This window comes from Bos indicus, chromosome 15 (assembly GCF_029378745.1).
Source record: "Bos indicus isolate NIAB-ARS_2022 breed Sahiwal x Tharparkar chromosome 15, NIAB-ARS_B.indTharparkar_mat_pri_1.0, whole genome shotgun sequence".
Classification (NCBI taxonomy): Eukaryota; Metazoa; Chordata; class Mammalia; order Artiodactyla; family Bovidae; genus Bos; species Bos indicus.
The window spans coordinates 8,172,319-8,196,712 of NC_091774.1; the positions used below are offsets into that span (position 1 = coordinate 8,172,319).

At 39.0% G+C, this 24,394-nt stretch overlaps 1 long non-coding RNA gene across 1 annotated transcript in view; it reads right to left on the minus strand.

Annotated features, from left to right (window-relative positions):
- Positions 1–7,583: 7,583 nt before the first annotated feature.
- Positions 7,584–24,394, minus strand: part of LOC139187273 (uncharacterized) — a 55,062-nt gene continuing 38,251 nt past the window's right edge. The window contains exon 3 of the long non-coding RNA XR_011570811.1: positions 7,584–22,839. This is a non-coding gene — a long non-coding RNA (uncharacterized lncRNA). The remainder of the gene's footprint in view (positions 22,840–24,394) is intronic.

Consider the following 24,394-nt stretch of genomic DNA (forward strand, 5'->3'; position numbering starts at 1 on the left):
CTACTGATCTTTGTGTCTCATTTTGTACCAGTACAATACTGTTTTGATTTCTGTAGTTTTGTAGTATAGTTTGCAAGCAGGGAGCATGATGTCACCATCTTTGTTCTCTCTCAATATTGCTTTGGTTAATTTGAGTCTTTTGTGGTTCCATACAAATTTTAGGATCATTCTAGTCCGTGAAAAAATAATTTTGGTATCTTGATAGGAATTATGTAGATTGCTTTGAGTACTATGGCCATTCTAACAATATTAATTCTTCCAAACATGAGCTAAGTACATTTTTCTATGTTTTTATAATCTTCAATTTTTTCATCAGTGTCTTATAGTTTTCATAATACAACTCTTTTACCTCCTTTAGGTTTTCCCTTGGTATTTTATTCTTTTTTAATACAGTTGTGATTGTTTTCTTCATTTCTCTATCTGATAGATTGTTATTAGTATACAGAAACACAATAAATTTCTGTATATGAGTTTTGTATTATGTAATTTCACTGAATTAATGTATTAATTTTAACAGACTTTTGGTAGCAGCTATAGGATTTTTTTGTATATAATATCATGCCATTTGCAAACATAGACAGTTTTGCTTCTCCCTTTCCAAGCTGGATTTCTATTATTGGTTTTTCATATTTGATGCTATAGCTAGAACTTGAAATACTACATGGAATAAAGTAGTGAGAACAAAAAGCCAGCTATGGACTAAAAGAAAATATTTGCAAATGATGTGATTGACAAGGGCTTGATTGCCAATATATATTAGCAGCTCATATGATTCAACGACAAAAGAATAAACAACTCAACTGGTCGTAGTAATTTTTTATGATCTCTAGAATTGCTGTGGTGTTTGTTGTAACTTTTCTTTCCTTTATGATTTTACGTATTTAGGCCTTTCTTTTTTTTTCTCCTGGACGAGTCTGGCTAAAGTTTTCTCAGTTTTGTTTATCTTTCAAAAAACTGCTTTTAGTTTCATTGGTTTTTTTCCTATTGTTTTTTAACTCAACTTCTTTTCAATCTGATTTACTATTTTCTGTCTTCTACTAACTTTAGGCTTTGTTTGTTCTTCCTTTTCTACTTCTTTTAATGTAAGGTCAAATTGTTTATTTAGAATTTTTCTTGTTTCCTGGGGTAGACTTGTATTTCTGTGAGTGTCCTTCATAGAACTGTTTTTCGTGCATTTCATAGGTTTTGGAAACAGGTATTTCCTTTCTTACTTACATCAAGGTATATTTTTTGTTTCCTCTGATTTCTTTAGTGACCTCTGATTTCTGATTTAGTGACCTCTGATTTTCTTTCCTCTGATTTCTTTAGCTGTTTACTAGCATGTTGTTTAGACTCCATGTGTTTGAAATATTTTCTAGATATTTTCTTGGAGGTATCTTTAAGTTTCACGTATTTGTGGTCAAAAATGACACTTGACATGATTTCAGTTTTCTAAAATTTATTGAGACATGTTTTGTGACTTAGTATGTGACTCTTCTGGAAAATGTTCCATGTGTACTCAAGAGGAATGTACATTCTACTGTTTTAGGATGGAATGTTTGTAGATATCTGTTAAGTCTACTCATCTAATATGTCATTTAACGTCACGGCTTCCTTATTGATTTTCTGTCTGGATGATCTATCCACTGATGTAAGTGTGGTGTTAGGGTCTTCTCAGTTCAGTTTGGTTCAGTTCAGTAGCTCAGTCCTGTCCAACTCTTTACGACCCCATGAATCACAGCATGCCAGGCCTCTCTGTCCATCACCAACTCCCAGAATTCACTCAGACTCACGTCCATCGAGTCAGTGATGCCATCCAGCCATCTCATCCTCTGTTGTCCCCTTCTCCTCCTGCCCCCAATCCCTCCCAGCATCAGAGTCTTTTCCAATGAGTCAACTTTTCGCATGAGGTGGCCAAAGTACTGGAGTTTCAGCTTTAGTATCAGTCCTTCCAATGAATACCCAGGACTGATCTCCTAAAGGATGGACTGTTCACCACACTTCAAAAGCTTCAATTCTTCAACGCTCAGCTTTCTTCACAGTCCAACTCTCACATCCATACATGACCACTGGAAAAACCATAGCCTTGACTAGATGGAACTTTGTTGGCAAAATAACGTCTCTGCTTTTTAATATGCTATCTAGGTTGGTCATAAGTTTCCTTCCAAGGAGTAAGCATCTTTTAATTTCATGGCTGCAGTGATTTTGGAGCCCCCAAAAATAAAGTTTGACACTGTTTCCACTGTTTCCCCATCTATTTCCCATGAAGTGATGGGACCGGATGCCATGATCTTTGTTTTCTGAATGTTGAGCTTTAAGCCCATTTTTTCACTCTCCACTTTCACTTTCATCAAGAGGCTTTTTGTTCCTCTTCACTTTCTGCCATAAGGGTGGTGTCATCTGCATATCTGAGGTGATTGATATTTCTCCCAGGAATCTTGATTCAGCTTGTGCTTCTTCCAGCCTAGCCTTTCTCATGATGTACTCTGCATAGAAGTTAAATAAGCAGGGTGACAATATACAGCCTTGATGTACTCCTTTTCCTATTTGGAACCAGTCTGTTGTTCCATGTCCAGGTTTAACTGTTGCTTCCTGACCTGCATATAGGTTTCTCAAGAGGCAGGTCAGGTGGCCTGGTATTCCCATCTCTTTCAGAATTTTCCACAGTTTATTGTGATCCACACAGTCAAAGGCTTTGGCATAGTCAATAAAGCAGAAATAGATGTTTTTCTGGAACTCTCTTGCTTTTTCCATGAGCCAGCAGATGTTGGCAATTTGATTTCTGGTTCCTCTGCTTTTTCTAAAACCATCTTGAACATCTGGAAGTTCACGGTTCACGTATTGCTGAAGCCTGGCTTGGAGAATTTTGAGCATTACTTTACTAGTATGTGAGATGAGTGCAATTGTGTGGTACTTTGAGCATTCTTTGGCATTGCCTTTCTTTGGGATTGGAATGAAAACTGACCTTTTCCAGTCCTGTGGCCACTGCTGAGTTTTCCAAATTTGCTGGCATATTGAGTGCAGCACTTTCACAGCATCATCTTTCAGGATTTGAAATAGCTCAACTGGAATGCCATCACCTCCACTAGCTTTGTTCGTAGTGATGCTTTCTAAGGCCCACTTGACTTCACATTCCAGGACGTTTGGCTCTAGCTGAGTGATCAAACCATCGTGATTATCTTGGTCATAAAGATCTTTTTTGTACAGTTCTTCTGTGTATTCTTGCCACCTGTTCTTAATATCTTCTGCTTCTGTTAGGTCCATACCATTTCTGCCCTTTATTGAGCCTATCTTTGCATGAAATGTTACCTTGGTATCTCTAATTTTCTGGAAGAGATCTCTAGTCTTTCCCATTATGTTGTCTTCCTCTATTTCTTTGCATTGATTGGTGAGGAAGGCTTTCTTATCTTTCCTTGCTATTCTTTGGAACTCTGCATTCAGATGTTTATATCTTTCCTTTTCTCCTTTGCTTTTTGCTTCTCTTCTTTTCACAGCTATTTGTAAGGCTTCCCCAGACAGACGTTTTGCTTTTTTGCATTTCTTTTCCATGGGGATGGTCTTGATCCCTGTCTCCTGTACAATGTCACAAACCTCATTCCATAGTTCATCAGGCACTCTATCTATCAGATCTAGTCCCTTAAATCTATTTCTCACTTCCACTGTATAATCATAAGGGATTTGATTTAGGTCATACCTGAATGGTCTAGTGGTTTTCCCTACTTTCTTCAATTTGAGTCTGAATTTGGCAATAAGGAGTTCATGATCTGAGCCATAGTCATCTCCCAGTCTTGTTTTTGCTGACTATAGAGAGCTGTTCCATTTTTGGCTGCAAAGAATATAATCAATCTGATTTCGGTGTTGACCATCTGGTGATGTCCATGTGTAGAGTCTTCTTTTGTGTTGTTGGACTCTTATTGTATTGTTATCAATTTCTCTCTTTAATACCTTCTGTTCTTACCTTATACATTTAGGGACTCTTGTTAGATGCATGAACTTACTTGGTGGCTCACATGCTAAAGAATCTGCCTGTAATGCAGGAGACCTGGATTTGATCCCTGGTCCAGGAAGATCCCCTGGAGAAGGGATTGACTACCCACTCAATTATTCTTGATTGGGAAATCCCATGAACAGAGGCGCCTGGTGGGCTACAGTTCATGGGATTGCAAAGAATCAGACACAACTGAGCAACCAATACAAACACATATTATATGCATGTATGTTAATTAATGTTATATTCTCTTCTTATATGCATATCTTTATCATTATCTAATGCCTTTCTCTTTTTATAGACTTTATTTTAAAGTCCACTTTCTCAGATATGAGTATTGCTTATATTTACATGAAATAACTTTTTCCAACCCCTCACTTTCAGTCTGTGTGTGTCTTTAGCTCTGAAGCAAGTTTCTTATAAGCAGCGTTTAGATGAATTCTGCTATTTTTTAAATCCAATTAGCCATTCCATGTCTTTTTTTAATGCACATAGTCCATTGACAATGAATATGTACTTACTGTCGTTTCCTTATTTTCTGTTTTTTTATTTTTTTTCTTTGTTCTCATATTTTTCTTTTATTTTCTTCCCTTGTGATTTGATCATTTTCTTTAGTGGTATGTTTCTGGTCATTTCTTTAGGTTTTTGTGTATCTGTTGTAGGTTTTTGATTCATGGTTATGATGGAATTATAACAGGTATACCGTATATGTTGACCTATAACTATAACTGCTTGCTTAAACTGAGAGCATTTAAGATCAAACACATTGTGCAAAGATATACATTTTTTTACTCTCCTCACCTCACTTTGTGCTTTTGATGTCATATTTTATATACTCATATTTATCCCTTAATGGTTTCTTGTAGTTATAGATTCCATATATATTTGCCTTTGCTAGTGGGAATTATCCTTTCCTATAAATTCTTATTGTACCTCTTTGTTTCCCCTTAGATAAGCCCCTTTAACATTACTCCTAGGATTGGTTTAGTATTGATGAACTCTTTTAGTTTTTGTTTTGTCTTAGAAGTTCTTGATTGCTCCTTCAATTATACATGATAACCTTGCTGGGTAGAATGTCCCACATTACAAAATTGTCCCTTTCATTACTTTACCTAAAATTCTTGTGCAACTAACTTTTTACAAAATTTACTTCTTGAAGTAGAGTTGATGCTGTGTTCATTTCTTCTGTACAGTAAAGTGATTATTATATACATATAGATACATGTTCTTTCTCTTATCTTTTCCATTGTTTTTTATCATAGGATACTGAATATATTTCTTGTGCTATACAGGAGAAGTTTGTTGTCCATCCATTCTATATTATAAATAACAGCTTGCATCTGCTAATGCCAAACTCCCAGTTCTTCCTTCCATCTCCCTCCCCTTGGAAATCACAAGCCTATTTATCTCCTTCTGTTTTATAGGTATGTTCATTTGTGTTATATTTTAGATTCCACATGTAAATGATATCAAATGGTATTTGTTTTTCTCTTTCTGATCACTTTAGTTTTCTTCCCATCATGGCTGCAACAATTTAAATTCCCACCAACAATATAGGAAGAATTCCTTTATCCATACTCTCCACAGCATTTGTTATTGGTTGATATTTTAATGATGGTCATTCCAACTCACGGAGAAGGCAATGGCACCCCACTTCAGTACTCTTGCCTGGAAAATCCCATGGACGGAGGAGCCTGGTAGGCTGCAGTCCATGGGGTCGCTAAGAGTCTGACACGACTGAGTGACTTCACTTTCACTTTTCACTTTCATGCATTGGAGAAAGAAATGGAAACCCACTCCAGTGTTCTTGCCTGGAGGATCCCAGGGACGGGGGAGCCTGGTGGGCTGCCGTCTATGGGGTCGCACAGAGTCGGACACGACTGAAGCAACTTAGCAGCAGCAGCAGCATTCCAACTCATGTGAAGTGGTACCACATAGTAGTATTGATTTGCAATTCTCTAACAAATAGTAATGACGATCATTTTTTCATGTTCCTATATGCCATCTGTACATCTTCTTTGGAGAAATGTCTATTTAGGTCTTATTCCTGTTTTCTGACTGGGCTTTTTGCTTTTTTGTTACTAAATTGTATGAGCTATTTGTATATTTTGGAAATTATAAGTTGTCTCTTTACTTGTGGTTTCCTTTGCTATGCAAAAGCTAACAAGTTAGATTAGGTCTATTTGTTTATTTTTACTTTCATTTATTTTCCCTTGGGAAAGTGACTTTAGAAAACATTACTATGATTTATATCAGAGAATATTTTGCATATGTTCTCTTCTAGGAGATTTATGTTGTCATGTCTTATTTTTAAGTCTTAAAGTCATTTAGAGTTTACTTTTGTATACGGTGTGAGGGTGTGCTCTAAATTCATTGGTGTGCATGCAGCTGTCCAGCTTTCCCAGGACCACTTGCTAAAGAGACTATCTTTTACCCATTGTATTCAGTCAGCCTCAAACAACATCCATTTGTTTCATTCTGTAACATATCACAGAAAAATCTGAATGAACTTTTTAGCCAACACAATATGTTCTTGCCTTCTTTGTCAAATAATAATTGACCATAAGCCTATGGGTTTATTTCTGGACACTATTCTGTTTCATTGATCCATGTGTCTATTTTTGTGCCAGTATCATGCTGTTTTAATTATTTTAGACTTGTAGTATTGTCTAAAGTCTGAGAGGGTTATGCCTCCTGCTTTGTTCTTTTTCTTCAGGATTGCTTTGGCAATTCTGTGTCTTTATATGTTTCCATATAAATTTTAGTATTATTTGTTCTAGTTCAGTGAAACTAAAGGTCTACTTTGCTGTGGAGGTCTCTTAAACTATCAACAATTTAAAAAATTCCTTTTTCTTTATTCTGTTCATATAGGTGATTTCTACTACTCTGCCTTCCAGATTACTGATCTGTTGGTATCATCTAACTTACTATTTCTAGTTTATTGTTTATTTCATTTATTTTATTTTTCAGCTCTATTTGGTTCTTTATATTTTCTACTTTTGTTGAAATTCTCACTGTGTGCATTCATTCTTCACATGAATTTACTGAGAATCTTTATGATCATTTCATCTTTGGCTTCATTCAGTTCAGTTCAGTCACTCAGTCGTGTCCGACTCTTTGTGACACCATAAATCGCAGCATGCCAGGCCTCGCTGTCCATCACCAACTCCCAGAGTTCACCCAGACTCACGTCCATCGAGTCAGTGATGCCATCCAGCCATCTCATCCTCCGTCGTCCCCTTCTCCTCCTGCCCCCAATCCCTCCCAGCATCAGAGTCTTTTCCAATGAGTCAACTCTTCACATGAGGTAGCCAAACTACTGGAGTTTCAGCTTTAGCTTGACATCATTACAACCATCTTTATCAAGTGTACTACTTCAGTTCAGTTCAGTTCAATTGCTGAGTCGTGTCCGACTCTTTGCGACCCCATAAATAGCAGCATGCCAGGCCTCGCTGTCCATCACCAACTCCCAGAGTTCACCCAGACTCACGTCCATGGAGTCAGTGATGCCATCCAGCCATCTCATCCTCCGTCATCCCCTTCTCCTCCTGCCCCCAATCCCTCCCAGCATCAGAGTCTTTTCCAATGAGTCAACTCTTCGCATGAGGTGGCCAAAGTACTGGAGTTTCAGCTTTAGCATCAGTCCTTCCAAAGAAAACCCAGGACTGATCTCCTTTAGAATGGACTGGTTGGATCTCCTTGCAGTCCAAGGGACTCTCAGGAGTCTTCTCCAACACCACAGTTCAAAAGAATCAATTCTTCGGCACTCAGCTTTCTTCACAGTCCAACTCTCACATCCATATATGATCACAGGAAAAACCATAGCCTTGACTATACAGACCTTTGTTGGCAAAGTAATGTCTCTGCTTTTTAATACACTATCTAGGTTGGTCATAAATTTCCTTCCAAGGAGTAAGCATCTTTTAATTTCATGGCTGCAGTCACCATCTGCAGTGATTTTGGAGCCCCAAAAAATAAAGTCTGACATTGTTTCCACTGTTTCCCCATCTGTTTCCCATGAAGTGATGGGACTGGATGCCATGATCTTCGTTTTCTGAATGTTGAGCTTTAAGCCAACTTTTTCACTCTCCACTTTCATTTTCATCAAGAGACTTTTGAGTTCCTCTTCACTTTCTGCCATAAGGGTGGTGTCATCTGCATATCTGAGGTGATTGATATTTCATTCCCGGCAATCTTGATTCCAGATTGTGCTTCTTCCAGTCCAGCGTTTCTCATGATGTACTCTGCATATAAGTTAAATAATCAGGGTGACAGTATACAGCCTTGACGTACTCCTTTTCCTATTTGGAACCAGTCTGTTGTTCCATGTCCAGTTCTAACTGTTGCTTCTTGACCTGCATATAGGTTTCTCAAGAGACAGGTCCGGTGGTCTGGTATGCCCATCTCTTTCACAATATGGTGTACTACTTATCTCCACTTTGTTTAGTTCTTTTCTGTTCTGGGTTGTTCCTTCATTTGGAACATACTACTCCATCTCCTCATTCTGTTTAACTCTATAGGTTTATTTCAGTGAGTTAGGCTGGTTATGTTACTCAATCTTGGAGAAGTGCTCTTATGTAAGAAACATCCTGTGAGGCTCAGCAGCACAGTTTTCTCTGGTTACCAACGTTACATGTTCTAGGGCTTCTTCATATGTGAGCTATGCATGCTATTCTGTTGTGGTGGGGTCATATATTCTGAGTACACTGGTAGGCAGGCTGGCCCTAACCCAGTTGTATAAGGCTGTGCCTCAAACAGCGGATACAGCCCTACTGGAGTCCAGGGTATGCATCCTACATGGCTGCTGTGGGGATGTTGCATGCCCACTGCTGAGCTGGGCCAGTTATGCACACAGCTGTCTGTGAAGGCTGTAGGATAAGGAGTGGGCATGGGACTGGTGCTAGCCTGTTGAAGAGTAGACTTAAATATTTTCGCCAAATCTTGCACTCATCTCACACGTTAGTAAAGTAATGCTCAACATTCTCCAAGCCAGACTCCAACAGTACGTGAACCGTGAACTTCCAGATGTTCAAGGTGGATTTGGAAAAGGCAGAAGAACCAGAGATCAAATTGCCAACATCTACTGGATCTTTGAAAAAGCAAGAGAGTTCCAGAAAAACATCTACTTCTGCTTTATTGACTATGCCAAAGTCTTTGACTGTGTGGACCACAAAAACCTGTGGAAAATTTTGAAAGAGATGGGAATACCAGACCACCTGACCTGCATCCTGAGACACCTGTATGCAGCTCAGGAAGCAGCAGTTAGACTGGACATGAACAACAGACTGGTTCCAAATAGGGAAAGGAGTACGTCAAGGCTGTATATTGTCACCCTGCTTATTTAATTTATATGCAGAGTACATCATGAGAAAATCTCAGCTGGATGAAGCACAATCTGGAATCAAGATTTCCGGGAGAAATATCAATAACCTCAGATATGCAGGTGATACTACTCTTATGATAGAAAGCTAAGAAGAACTGAAGAGCCTCTTGATGAAAGTGATAGAGGAGAATGAAAATGTTGGCTTAAAGCTCAACATTCAGAAAATGAAGATCATGGCATCTGGTCCCATCACTTCATGGGAAATAGATGGGGAAACAGTGGAAACAGTGACAGCCTTTATTTTCTTGGGCTCCAAAGTCATTGCAGATGGTGAATGAAGCCATGAAATTCAAAGATGCTTGCTCCTTGGAAGAAAGGTTATGACCAACCTAGACAGCATATTAAAAAGCAGAGACATTACTTTGCCAACAAAGGTCCATCTAGTCAAGGCTATGGTTTTTCCAGTGGTCATGTATGGATGTGAGATTTAGACTAAAAGAAAGCTGAGTATTGAAGAATTGCTGCTTTTGAACTGTGGTGTTGGAGAAGACTCTTGAGAGTACCTTGGACTGCAAGGAGATCAACCAGTCCATCCTAAAGGAAATCAGTCATTAATATTCACTGGAAGGACTGATGCTGAAGCTGAAACTCCAATACTTTGGCCACCTGATGCAAAGACCTGACTCATTTGAAAAGACCCTGATGCTAGGAAAGATTGAAGGCAGGAGGAGAAGGGGATGACATAGGATGAGATGGTTGGTTGGCATCACTGACTCAATGGACATGAGTTTGAGCAAGCTCTGGGAGTTGGCAATGAACAGGGAGGCCTGGCGTGTTGCAGTCCATGGGGTCTCAAAGAGTTGGACACAACTGAGTGACTGAACTGAACTGTTTATATTCCATTTCTGAGCATAGATATCACTTTTCCTGGTCATCTTCCCTCAACAAAGTAGTTTGAGCTTCTCATCTATGTTTTTCTTTGCCCAAAACAAGTATTTTCTCTCTGTAATACATTTATCCTATATTATAGTATGTGTAACTATCTTCCCAGCTAGGCAATAGTTCTGTATTTTACCCAAATACTAAATTGATCCATCTGTGAACAGACATTGTCCTCTTTCATCAACTCATGTGTGTGAGTTTATAAAGAGGAGCCAGTGAAAGTGGTGGATACACAGGGGATCTAGAGTGTTTGTTTATGTAGCTTATTTGTGTACTCTGATCCTGTTTATGTTTAGCCTTGCTGTTGTTGTTCAGGCACTAAGGCATGTCCAACACTTTGTGACTTCATGGATTGTAGCATGCCAGGCAGGCTTCCCTGTCCTTCATCATCTCCCAGGGTTTGCTCAAACTCATGTCCACTGAGTTGGTGGATGCCATCAAACCATCTCATCCTCTGTTGTCCCCTTCTGCTCCTGCCTTCAAACTTTCCCAGAATCTGGGTTTTTTCCAATGAGTCAGCTCTTTGCATCAGGTAGCCAAAGTATTGGAGCTTTAGATTCAGCATCAGTCCTTTCAATGAATATTCAGGGTTGAATACCATTAGGGTTGACTAGTTGGATCTCCATGTAGTCCAAGGGACTCTCAAGAGCCTTTTCCAACAACACCACAGTTCAAAAGCAGCAATTATTCAATACTCAGCTTTCTTTATAGTCCAACTCTTACATCCATACATGACTACTGGAAAAATTATAGCTTTGACAAGATGGACATTTGTTGGAAAAATGATGTCTCTGCTTTTTAATATACTGTTTAGGTTTATCATAGCTTTTCTTCCAAGTAACAAGTGTCTTAATTTTGTGGCTGCAGTCACCATCTGCAGGGATTTTGGAGCCCCCCAAAAATAAAGTCTGTCACTGTTTCCATTGTTTCCCCATCTATTTGCCATGAAATGATGGGACCAGATGCCATGATCTTAGTTTTTTGAGTGCTGAATTTTAAACCAGCTTTTTTACTCTCCTCTCTTCACCCTCATCAAGAGGCTGTTTAGTTCCTCTTCCCTTTCTGCCATTATCATGGTATTATTTGCATATCTGAGGTTGAAATTTCTCCTAACAATATTGATTCCAGCTTATGCTTCATCCAGCCTGGCATTTTGCATGATGTACTCTGCATAGAAGTTTAAAAAGCAGTGTGACAATACAGAGCCCTGATATATTCCTTTCCCAATTTGAAATTAGTCCATTGTTCATTGTCCAGTTCTAACTGCTGCTTCTTGACCTGCATACAGATTTCTCAGGAGGCAGGTCAGGTGGTCTGGTAGTCCCATCTCTTTAAGTATTTTCCACAGTTTGCTGTGATCCACACAGTTAAAGGCTTTAGCATATTCAACAAAGCAGAAATAAAGGTTTTTATGGAATCACTTTGCTTTTTCTGTGATCCAATGGATGTTGGCAATTTGATCTCTGGTTCCTCTGCTTTTCCTAATTCTAGCTTGTACATCTGGAAATTCTCGGTTCATGTACTGTTGAAGCCTAGTTTGAAAGATTGTGAGCATTACCTTACTAGCATGTGAAATGAGTGCAAATGTGTGATAGTGAACATTCTTTGGTATTTCCTTTCTTTAGAACTGGAATGAAAACTAGTATCTTCCAGTCCTGTGACCACTGCTGAGTTTTCCAAATTTGCTGACTTATTGAGTGTAGCACTTTAATAGCATCATCCTTTAGGATTTTAAAAGGCTCAGCTGGAATTCCAACACCTCTATTAGCTTGTTTGTAGTAATCCTTCCCAGGGCCCACTTGACTTCACACTCCAGGATGTCTGGCTCTAGGTGAGGGACCAAACCATTATGGTTATCTGGGTCATTAAGACCTCTTTTCTATAGTTCTTCAGTATATTCTTGCCACCTCTCTTAATCTCTTCTGGTTCTGTTAGGTTGTTACCATTTCTGTCCTTTATTGTGCCCATTTTTGCATGAAATGTTCCCTTGTTATCTCCAGTTTTCTTGAAGAGATCTCTCCTCTTTTCCATTCTATTTTTCCTCTCTTTCTTTGCACTGTTTACTTAAGAAGGCTTTCTTATCTCTCCTTGTTATTCTCTGGAATTCTGCATTCAGTTGGGAATATCTTTCCCTTTCTCCCTTTCCTTTCACTTCTCTTCTTTCTCAGCTCTTTGTAATGCCTTCTTAGATAACCTATATGCCTTCCTGCATTTCTTTTTCTTTGGGACAGTTTTGGTCATGGCATCTTGTATAATATTATGAACTTCCAACCATATTTCTTCAGGCACTCTGTCTATCAGATCTAATCCCTTGAATTTATTTGCCACCTCCATGTTTAATCATAAGGGATTTGATTTAGGTCATATCTAAATGGTCTAATGGTTTTCCCAACTGTCTTCAATTTAAAGCTGAATTGTGCAATAAGGAGTTCATCATCTGAGCCACAGTCAGCTCCTGGTCTTGTTTTTGCTGACTGAATAGAGCTTCTCCATCTTTTGCTGAAAAGAATATAACCAATATGATTTTAGTAATGACCATCTGGTGATGTCCATGTGTAGAGCTGTCTCTTGTGTTGTTGGAAGAGGGTGTTTGCTATGATCAGTGTGTTCTCTTGGCAAAACTCTGTTAGCCTTTGCCCTGCTTCATTTTGTACTCCAAGGCCAAACTTACCTGTACTCCAGGTATCTGGACTTCCTACTTTTGCATTCCAATCCTCTATGATGAAAAAGACACTTTTTTTTTTTTTTTTTTGGTGTTACTTCCAGAAATTCGTGTAGGTCTTCATAGAACCTGTCAGCTTCAGCTTCTTTGGTATCAATGGTTTGGTCGCTGACTTGGAATACTGTGATGTTGAATGATTTGCCTTGAAAATGAACTGAGATCATTCTGTTGTTTTTGAGATTGCACCCAAGTACTGCATTTCCTACTCTGTTGACTATGATGGCTACTCCATTTCTTCTAAGGGGTCTTGCCCACAGTAGTAGATATAATGGTCATCTGAATTAAATTTGCCCATTCTCATTCATTTTAGTTGACTGACTCTTAAAATGTTGATGTTTACTCTTGCCATTTCCTGCCTGACTACATCCAGTTTACCTTGATTTCATGGACCTAACGTTCCAGGTTCCTATGCAATATTGTTCTTTACTGCATTGGACTTTACTTTCACCACTTTCAGACACATACAAATCTGAGCATTATATCCGCTTTGGCCCAGGCTCTTCATTCCTTCTGGAGCTATTTCTCCACTTTTCCCTAGTAGCATATGGGACACCTACAGACCTGAGGGGGTCATCTTCAGGTGTCACATCTTTTTGCTTTTTCATACTGTTCATGGGGTTCTTGAGGGACGAATACTGGAGTGGTTTGCCATTCCCATCTTCAGTGGACCAGATGTTGTCAGAAATGGGTTTGTTTTTGTGTGTGTGTCAGAACTCTCCACCATGACCTGTCCATCTTTGGTGGCCCTGCACAGCACAGCTCATAGTTTCATTTACATGGGCTGTGATGGGGTTTCCAGCCCAACCTTATGACTTGGTGGGTTTGACAAAACCAAGGTCATGAGGAGTAGTCCTGAATGCTGTAGTGCCCTATGGTCAGATGCCCCATCTACCAGGGCATGGTAGCATGCTAGCAGCTGTTCTTCAAAAGGCATATTATTCTCTAATCTGATGATATGCCTTTGTTCATAGACACCAAGTCTGTGTTGCTTTCCACTGCAACTTGCCATATACAAAATAGCACCCTGATATCTCAAGCATTATAAGATTTTTCATGTGTCATGTCCTCAGACACAGGGCTCTTTACACTGCAGCCCATACCTGCTACTAAGCCCTTTTCCCATGCGGGCCCTATTAAAGTGGTAGCCTTTCTTATTTTCTAGTATATGGATCAGAAAGATACTCATTGTGAAATATGCTACTTCTAGAACCTGAAAAGGCTACCAAGATTGTCTTTCTTCTTTGTATTGGGAGATGAAATATGAAATGATTTGTCCTTTACTTTGGATGGATGCCCTGATACACCTCTGACAACTGGAGACCAAAGAATTTCTATGATATAGTGAGCTCCTGAATCGTCATAGAGCTTGTCCCCTGCCCTCTCAAGAATGTGTCTTACATAGACTTCCAACGTGGTATGTACTTCTTGTTTACTTGGCACAGCTAACTGATATTGTCAAGATAACAGCTCACATGGCTTCAGACTATATTTTGACAACGTGAGGTAAAATTGTTAAATGAATATCCTTGTGCTTTTCATAAATAAAACTATTTCTGATTTTCTTTTCTGCTATATAGAGAAGACAATACATTTGCCAAATCATTGGTTATATACCATGTAGCATGAAATCTGATGAACAAAGATATTACATATAGTAAAAGCTGTCACTTATTTGTGTCCCACTCTTTGTGACTCTATGGACTGTAGCACTCCAGGATCCTCAGTCCATGTAATTTTCCAGGCAGGAATATTGGAGCAGATTCCCATTTCCTACTCCAGGGGATCTTCCCGACCCAGGGATTGAACCTGCATCTCTTGGGTTTCCTGCATTGGCAGGTGGATTTTTTCCCATTGCACTGAGCCATAGAGGAAGACCCCAGTTATATTCAACCAGCTTCTTAAAGTTAAGTGTTACCATTTGGGCTCAATTGTTTTGGCCCCTATCATTCCCATTGCTGTTGATGAGCCTAGTTCTGCAATGGTCTCTCCTACCATCAGCCCTGATCTACAGAGGAAAATCTACTCCCAGATTTTTAGTAATCTTAGTGCTCCTCCCACAAGTGTATTCCATATAGCCTTAATAAATGGTATATCTATCCTCTGTCGCTCCCCCTTGGAAGAATCCACCTTCTTTTAAGCTTAAAATAATTTTAATAAATAATGAAAATGAATGATTACAGGAGTTTATAACCACAAGAAATAAGACATCATGAGCAAGAACCAACAGAAATAGAAAAAAAATTCAGTAAGAGATTTAGACATTGGAAATTACCAAATGTGAAGTATAAAACAGGCATCCTATTATATTTAAGGAAATGAATGATGAATTTGAAAACATAGGAGAAACTATAAAAAATGAGTTGTCTATTTGAAAAATAAACAAGAAAAAATTATGGGAATGAAAAATTCAAGAATTAAAAAAAAAAACTAATAAACCCAATCGTTATGATAAAATAATAGGTTTAAAGAATAAAACCTAATCTGGTGAGTTTTCCAGCCATAAACAGTTTATCCACTCTACATGCCTACTTCCCTGAATCTTTAAATCCCTTATTATATCACAGCACACCTGGCATTTCAACCTCACTTAGCATGAACAATTGCTTTCCCCATGCTTCTGGAAGTCATTCTAGAGGCAATTCCTCATCATCTTCTAGGGTCCTGTTCAGTTCATTCAGTTCAGTTGCTCAGTTGTGTACGACTCTTTGCAACTCCATGGATTGCACGTGAGGCTTCCCTGTTCATCACCAACTCCCGGAGCTTGCTCAAACTCATCTCCAAGTCGGTGATGCTGTCCAACCATCTCATCCTCTGTCATCCCCTTCTCCTCCTCCCTTCAATCTTGCCAGCATAAAAGTCTCTTCCAATGAGTCAGTTCTTGGAATCAGGTGGTCAAAGTATTGGAGCTTCAGCTTCAGTCCTTCCAATGAACACACAGGACTGATCTCCTTTAGGATGGACTGGTTGGATCTCCTTGCAGTCCAAGGGACTCTCAGGAGTCTCCTCCAACACCCCAGTTCAAATGCATCAATTCTTCGGTGCTCAGCTTTCTTCACAGTCCAACTCTCACATCCATACATGACCACTGGAAAAACCATAGCATTGAAAAGACAGACCTTTGTTGTCAAAGTAATGTCTCTGCTTTTTAATATGCTGTCTAGGTTGGTCATAGCTTTTCTTCCAAGGAGTAAGAGTCTTTTAAATTCATGGCTGCAGTCACCATCTGCAGTGATTTTGGAGCCCCAAAATTAAAGTCTCTCACTGTTTCCATTGTTTCCCCATCTATTTGCCATGAAGTGATGGGACAAGATGCCATGATCTTACTTTTCTGAACGTTGAGTTTTAAGCCAACTTTCACTCTCTTTCACTTTCATCAAGAGGCCCTTAGGTTCTTCCACTTTGTGCTATAAGGGTGGGGTCATCTGCATATCTGAGGTTATTGACGTTTCTCCCGGCAGTCTTGATTCCAGCTTATGCTTCATCCAGCCTGGCATTTCGCATGATGTACTCTGCATATAAGTTAAATAAGCAGGGTGACAATATACAGCCTTGACATACTCCTTTCCCAATTTGGAACCAGTCTGTTGTTCCATGTCGGGTTCTAACTGTTGCTTCTTGACCTGCATACATATTTATTAGGAGGCAAGTCAGGTGGTTTGGTGTTCCCATCTCTTGAAGAATTTTTCACAGTTTGTTGTGATCCACACAGTCAAAGGCTTCGGCATAGTCAATAAAACAGAAGTAGATGTTTTTTCTGGAACTCTCTTGCTTTTTTTGATGATCTAGCTGATGTTGGCAATTTGATCTCTGGTTTCTTGGCCTTTTCTAAACCCAGCTTGAACATCTGGAAGTCCATGGTTCACGTACTGTTGAAGACTGGCTTGGAGAATTTTGAGCATTACTTTGCTAGTGTGTGAGATGAGTGCAATTGTGCAGTAGTTTGAGCATTCTTTGGCATTTCCTTTCTTTGGGATTGGAATGAAAACTGACCTTTTCCAGTCCTGTGGCCACTGCTGAGTTTTCCAGATTTGCTGGCATATTGTGTGCAACACTATCACAGCATCATCTTTCAGGATTTGAAATAGCTCAACTGGAATTCCATCACCCCCCACTAGCTTGTTCATAGTGATGCTTCCTAAAGCCCACTTGACTTCACATTCCAGAAAGTCTGGCTCTAGCTGAGTGATCACACCATTGTGGTATCTGGGTCATGAAGATCTTCTTTGTATAGTCTTCTGTGTATTCTTACCACCTCATCTTAATATCTTCTGCTTGTTATGTCCATATCGTTTCTGTCCTTTATTGTGCCCATCTTTGCATAAAATGGTCCCTTGGTATCTCTAAGTTTCTCAAAGAGATTGCTAGTCTTTCCCATTCTATTGTTTCCTCTATTTCTTTGCACTGATCACTGAGGAAGGCTTTCTTATCTCTCCCTGCTATTCTTTGGAACTCTGCATTCAAATGTACCCATCTTTCCTTTTCCCCTTTGCCTTTAGCTTCTCATTTTCACAGCTATTTGTAAGGCCTCCTCAGACAACCATTTTGCATTTTTGCATTTCTTTTTCTTGGGGATGCTCTTGATCACTGCCTCCTGTACAGTGTCACAAACCTCTGTCCATATTTCTTCAGGCACTCTGTCTATCAGATCTAGTCCCTTGAATCAATTTGAAACTTCCACTGTATAATTGTAAGGGGTTTGATTTAGTTCATACCTTAATGGTCTTGTGGTTTTCCATTTAAAACTTCCATTTAAGTCTCAATTTTGCAATAAGGAGTTCATGATCTGAGCCACAGTCAGCTCCCTAGGTCCTGGATAGGTTATAAATTCTGTTATCTTGGAAAGTTAAATCATTAAACTCCCTTCTCCATTCTTATGTGTCTGTTCTTTTGATTAAGCATCCTCAGAATTCAGTCTAAGGTGCAGTTATTTGGTTTCTGCCTATCCAAGCTATTGAGGTTTTGTAGCTTTTTTGGATATAGTTCCTTTCCTCCATTTTCAAGCTCAGTACTTCCCAGCTTGTTTATGCCATACAACATCTTAGTTAATTATGTTTTAAATGGTAAGGGGGCATTTCTTCAGTTGAAGGTGAACAGGTACAGAGAAAGCTGGCCAGGTCTTCAGGCTCAGAGGTTTCAGGGAAATATAAGCATTTAAGATTTTGAGGAAACAAGCTGGGGGCTTCCTAGTAGCTCATCAGTAAATAATCTGCTTGTAATGCAGGAGATGCAAAGGTGTGGTTTTGATCCCTAGGTCAGGTAGATCCCCTAGAGGAGGAAATGGCAACTCACTCCAATATTCTTGCTAGGAAAATCCCATGGACAGAGGAGCCTGGCGGCTACAATCCATGGGGTCACAAAGAGTCAGATATGACTGAGCAACTGAGCATTGAAGGAGCAGCAGAGGGCAGCAAGGCAGATGTTCCCACCACATATGTTAGGATCCTGTTCTTTCAGAGCAGACTTGCATTGACTAGGAGTTTAACCTTCTTTGAAGTTTAGCTACTCTGCCTGACCTCCCTCTGTAGGAGATAAAGGCCACTTGTAAGTTATAAAGAAGGCCTACTGGCTTGCACACTGGCTTTCCATTGGCTATTGATTGGCTTAAGTCTTTTTGTAGTCTTTTTTTTTGAGTGTCAAGTGAGCTTAGTAACAGCCATCCAGTCTCACTGTCCTTACAATTACTTTTCCCTTATACTTTTTGAATGCTTGAGATGCAGATCGTAGTTCCTTTCCTTCCACCATTTTACCAAGTCAGCTTAATGCCCTCAAAAGCTGTGACTATTTGACCACCACCATGCACCTAGGACTGTCTGTGGTCCACCTACTTCCAGTGATGGAGCTGACATTGCCAGCTGAGTATTAATCGATTTTATTCCAAAACACAATCACCTGCTTTCCCAAGCCACACCAGGGGCCAACTGTTGCAGAATGAGTTCCCTGGGAATTAGAATCTGCTATGAGGTTTCTTTTGAAGAATGTTTGTTAGGGAATAGCCTAATATCAATATCTATGGTGGGGACGAGGAATCAGAAGTGAGCAGAGGGAGAAGTCCATCTGTGATGCAAGTTGAACAACAGACTTCATCAAAAAATGCTGAAGCAAAAATGGCCCATGAGAGTTATCCTCCACTGGGTAAAAAATGGTCATGCCTCTATGCCACTGCCTTAATCAGTAAGTAGATGTGACATCACATGGGAACAGTGAATTTGGGCAAGGGGTCTCACTGCAATTTTGCCAATAGAGAGGGGCTGGTAGCTTAGTGCTGTTTGCAAAGAGCACTCTCAGTAGTTAAAACAACAGGCTTTTTTTTTTTTTTTTTTAATTGGAAGAAAACTGCTTTACAATGTTGTGTTGGTGTTTGAAGTACAATGCAAATCAGCCATAATGATACGTATTGTAATATATAATGTCTCCTTCCTCTTGAACCTCCATCCCTTTCTGCCCATCCTACCCTTCGAGGTCAGCACAGAGTGCCAGGCTAGGATCCCTGTGTTATATAGCAAATTTAACCAGCTAGCCATGGATATCTAGGAGCATGCCAAGGACTCCACCACACAGGAGAGCCAGCTTTCAAATCTACATAATCTGATCAAAGAGTTTTTACTCTTAATCTCTATGCTATACTGTCTCTCTCAGTTCAGTTCAGTCGCTCAGTCGTGTCCGACTCTTTGCGACCCCATGAATCGCAGCACGCCAGGCCTCCCTGTCCATCACCAACTCCCGGAGTTCACTCAGACTCACGTCCATCGAGTCAGTGATGCCATCCAGCCATCTCATCCTCTGTCGTCCCCTTCTCCTCCTGCCCCCAATCCCTCCCAGCATGAGTCTTTTCCAATGAGTCAACTCTTTGCATCAGGTGGCCAAAGCACTGGAGTTTGAGCTTTAGCATCATTCCTTCCAAAGAAATCCCAGGGCTGATCTCCTTCAGAATGGACTGTTTGGATCTCCTTGCAGTCCAAGGGACTCTCAAGAGTCTTCTCCAACACCACAGTTCAAAAGCATCAATTCTTTGGTGCTCAGCCTTCTTCACAGTCCAACTCTCACATCCATACATGACCACAGGAAAAACCATAGCCTTGACTAGATGGACCTTTGTTGGCAAAGTAATGTCTCTGCTTTTGAATATGCTATCTAGGTTGGTCATAACTTTCCTTCCAGGGAGTAAGCGTCTTTTAATTTCATGGCTGCAGTCACCATCTGCAGTGATTTTGGAGCCCAGAAAAATAAAGTCTGACATTGTTTCCACTGTTTCCTCATCTATTTCCCATGAAGTGATGGGACCGGATGCCATGATCTTCGTTTTCTGAATGTTGAGCTTTAAGCCAACTTTTTCACTCTCCACTTTCACTTTCATCAAGAGGCTTTTGAGTTCCTCTTCACTTTCTGCCATAAGGGTGGTGTCATCTGCATATCTGAGTTATTGATATTTCTCCCAGCAATCTTGATTCCAGCTTGTGTTTCTTCCAGTCCAGCGTTTCTCATGATGTACTCTGCATATAAGTTAAATAAGCAGGGTGACAATATACAGCCTTGATGTACTCCTTTTCCTATTTGGAACCAGTCTGTTGTTCCATGTCCAGTTCTAACTGTTGCTTCCTGACCTGCATACAGATTTCTCAAGAGGTACTAAATATTTCTACCACTTTGCATACAAGAAAATTAAAACACAACAGAGTCATGCTACTCACCCAATACAATCTGAAATTGAACCTTAGTTTTCTTAAAACCAAAGGTTTATGGATCATTTGATTTCTTCTTATATCACCCAGTTATCACTTATCCTACTGTGAAATTTCAAAATTGTGCTCATAGTTATTTCCATAATTTTCAGTAAAAATTTCTAAATTTGTATGTAATCAGTCACTTAGCTCTAATGCCAAATGTTAGATAACATCAACAAAAATAATGGCTAAGAAGTGATACACTTTTTAAACTAAAAATAACCAAAACTCAGCCTAATTTCCAAGTAAGTCATTAACAATATGATTCTGAAACACTGAAAAATAGAAAACTGGTTTCTGAACATGGCTTAACTGGCTTAGTAGCAACAAAAGCAAGCATTCATTAAGTAAATTTATAAAGATGATGCATGGAAAATCAAGCAATATGTTCAATTTGAATTTAACTCCTCTATCTGTAATTGATAGTCCACATGAAGATGGCTTAAATCACCTTTTTAAACCCTGCTCCTTTTTTATACTATTTCTTTTCTCATACCCATGCTTGGCCCAATGTGAACTACATTCACCAATTCCCTGAAGGCATCCCCAAATTTCCTATTTTTCTTTGTGCTTTTGATGATCCTGTTTCTTTTGCATAACTTTCTATCTCTACCCACTTTTCCATTAAACATATTTTGCCCTTTATCAATTAACACTTCACTTATCTTTCAGTCTATCCACATATTCCATGAAGCCTTTCCTTGACCCCATCAATTGAATCACAGATATAAAACATTCACTGCCTCCAATGTGCCAAGTATTTCATGTATAATCCTTAAATCAACCTCATAAAACTGGTTTTATTCTCAACTTATTATTAATGGGGATACTGCCCTCACCTACTTTGCCCAAAGTCACACAGCTGTAAAATGACCAACCATCCTGGTTCTCTCAGTGTTAAAACTGAGACCAAGTGGTTTCTCTGACTGCAAAATCTTCAGTGTTAAAACTGGGACAGTTCTGGACAATCTAAGACCATCATTCACCCTACTGATAACTGGTAAGCTGATGGCTGGGACACAAACCCATGTCTATTTTACTTCAAAGCTCAAGTTCTATTACCATGTGTTGCCCTCTCTAATAACTGTTTTTAATTCCTGTGATATCTTTTGAAAATTCTTTCATGAAAATTGTTATATCTAGCATTATATCATAATTATCTGTTTATTTGTTAAATTTCCTCCAATAACCTCTTTAAGATATGGGGCTATGTCTGGCTCATCTTTGGAGCTCAGGTAGCAGCTAGCATAGGACTAGCTGTGGGCTTGGTCCCAGTACGTTTCTGGTGTTATCACTTACTGTTTACCTTCTCAGAGTGCTATCTTGACTGCTCTGTTTAAATCTGCATTCCACCTTCGCATCCCACTCTCCCAACCCCCTTAGGATGCTCCAGTTTTCCCTTCTGACACAGCACTATGACCTTTTAATATCCATGGCATACACTCACTGGTTTTTAGTGTTTATTGTCTGGTTCTCTCTGCTATGGCATAAACTCCACAAGGTCAAAATATTTTGTTCACTGTGGTATTCCAATAACCTAAAATAGTGTCAGTAATATAGAATATTTTCAATAAGTATTTGTAAATGAATGAATACATTAGGTTATTTTATTACATGCAAAATGCACAAAAAGTGAAATGACCAGGAATGTATCAGAGCCATGAATAGTGCAAGAAAATCACAGAGAATATGTCAGGATGGAGATGTCCTCTAAGCTAAAATTCAGGGCATTTATAGATGATGCTTTCTATCTCCTCAGCTAATAAAAGACAGATGTTCCTACGTCTCTCTAGAACTGCACTCTTAAATACTGTAGCCACTATGTATGGAACACTTGAATTGAGGCTAGTCTGACTTGAGATATGATGTAAGTGTAAAATACACACCAGATCTCAAAATCTGAGTATGAATAAATGTAAAATATCTTATTAGCATTGTTATATTGATTGCATACTGAAATGGTGATTTTTTTTTTGATATTAATATATTAGGTTGTCTTGGTCTGTTTGGACTTCTGTAACAAATTACATAGACTTGGTGGCTTTTAAACAACAGAAATTTATTTCTCACAGTTCTGGAGGCCGGAAAATCCAAGACACAGGTGTCAACAGGCTTGATGTCTGGTCCGAGTCCACATCTTGGTACGGAGACAGCCACCTTCTCTCTGTGTCCTCACATGGAGGAAGGGGAAAGAGAGTTCACTGAGATCTCTTTTATGGGGGCACTGATGCCATTCCAGAGAGCTCTGCCCTCCTAACCCAGTCACCCACTGAAGGCCCCTCGCATCCCCTAGTGAAGGGCCTGGAGCAGTTGATACCCACTGAATAAAATTAAAGCCTCTCTGCATCACCCCCTATCAGGCTCAGTGACTGCTCTCAGGACCTCTGCTAGAACACTGCTGCCTCCTCCTTCCCTGCTCACAAGCTGCTGGCTCATTCTTCAGCTTTTAACTTCAAGAGCTTATTCAGGGAACATTTCATGACTATCCAAATTAGGTTGTGTCCTTCCTAACAAGCTTTAATAGACATCTTTTTTTCATTTATGTTGATTTCAACTCTACTCTCAACACTATAAACTGTATACAGAGTCTGGATTTTGCTGTTGCTATTTTAAGTGATTAAGTAATGAGTAAATACTTACATAAATACACACCTTTTTGCCAATAGTTTAAAAGAAAGTAAAACATGATTAGCATCATAAAGTACACAATTTTCACCAAGTTAAATAAAACCCATTATAATCCAATTGGAATAAAACCCAAAGTGATCATATCAGAAAATCCTTGATACAAAAGACACATCAGAACCTCTAGATCAGAGGTTCTAATCTATCCTATTTTCTTCATCCATTCTTTCTTTTTTCACTCATCTGAGTGATAAATACATAAGTTATTGTGGTGTAGAAACTAAGAGCATGGGCTCTGAAATCAGACCGCCTGAGTTGGAGTCCTGAGTTTGCCATTTGTTAGGTGTGTAACATCGGGCACATTACTTAATCTCTGTGCCTCAGTTTTCTTACCATAAAATGGGGATAAAAACTGTATTACCTTTATAAAGTTGTACATGTAAAATGTCCAAACATTATCTGATACACAGTAGTACATAAAATATTACCTATTACCTTTACTACTGTTCGTCAAGCACTATAATAAATACTGGGAATACATAAGTAAGACTGGAACCCTAATTTCAAGTGCTCACAGCCTAACAGCAGAAGTTTAAAATCTAAGAATCTCAGGTCCAGAAAGATTTTACATACTAACGTTTTCTAACGAGAACCTCTCTTTCCTAACATATGGAGAAAATAAGTTGTATTTATGCAAAGGAAGTCATGTTATTATTCGCAGTAACTTCTAAGATTATCAATGTACCTGTGCTGTGCATAATTTATGTATAAATCAAATATATGCACATATTATTTTCTAGATGGGCATGTCAAATAGAATCTACTAGACATATTTAAAATTAACTACATAATACCAGACAATACACTCCCCACAAATGTGATGTAACCTTATTTTTCATATTGCCTTAATCACTTTCAAGTTTTGTGTCCTTTTTGGAACAAAAAAGAAAGAATATACTTAATTAAAAGTGCATAAAAGAACCAGGAGTAGTAATCTGGCTAAGAAGACATAATCTAAATCTAATCATGAAAAAAAATCAGACAAACCCCAAATAAAAAATAAATAAAAAAAATTTAAAAAGATAAAATTTGAA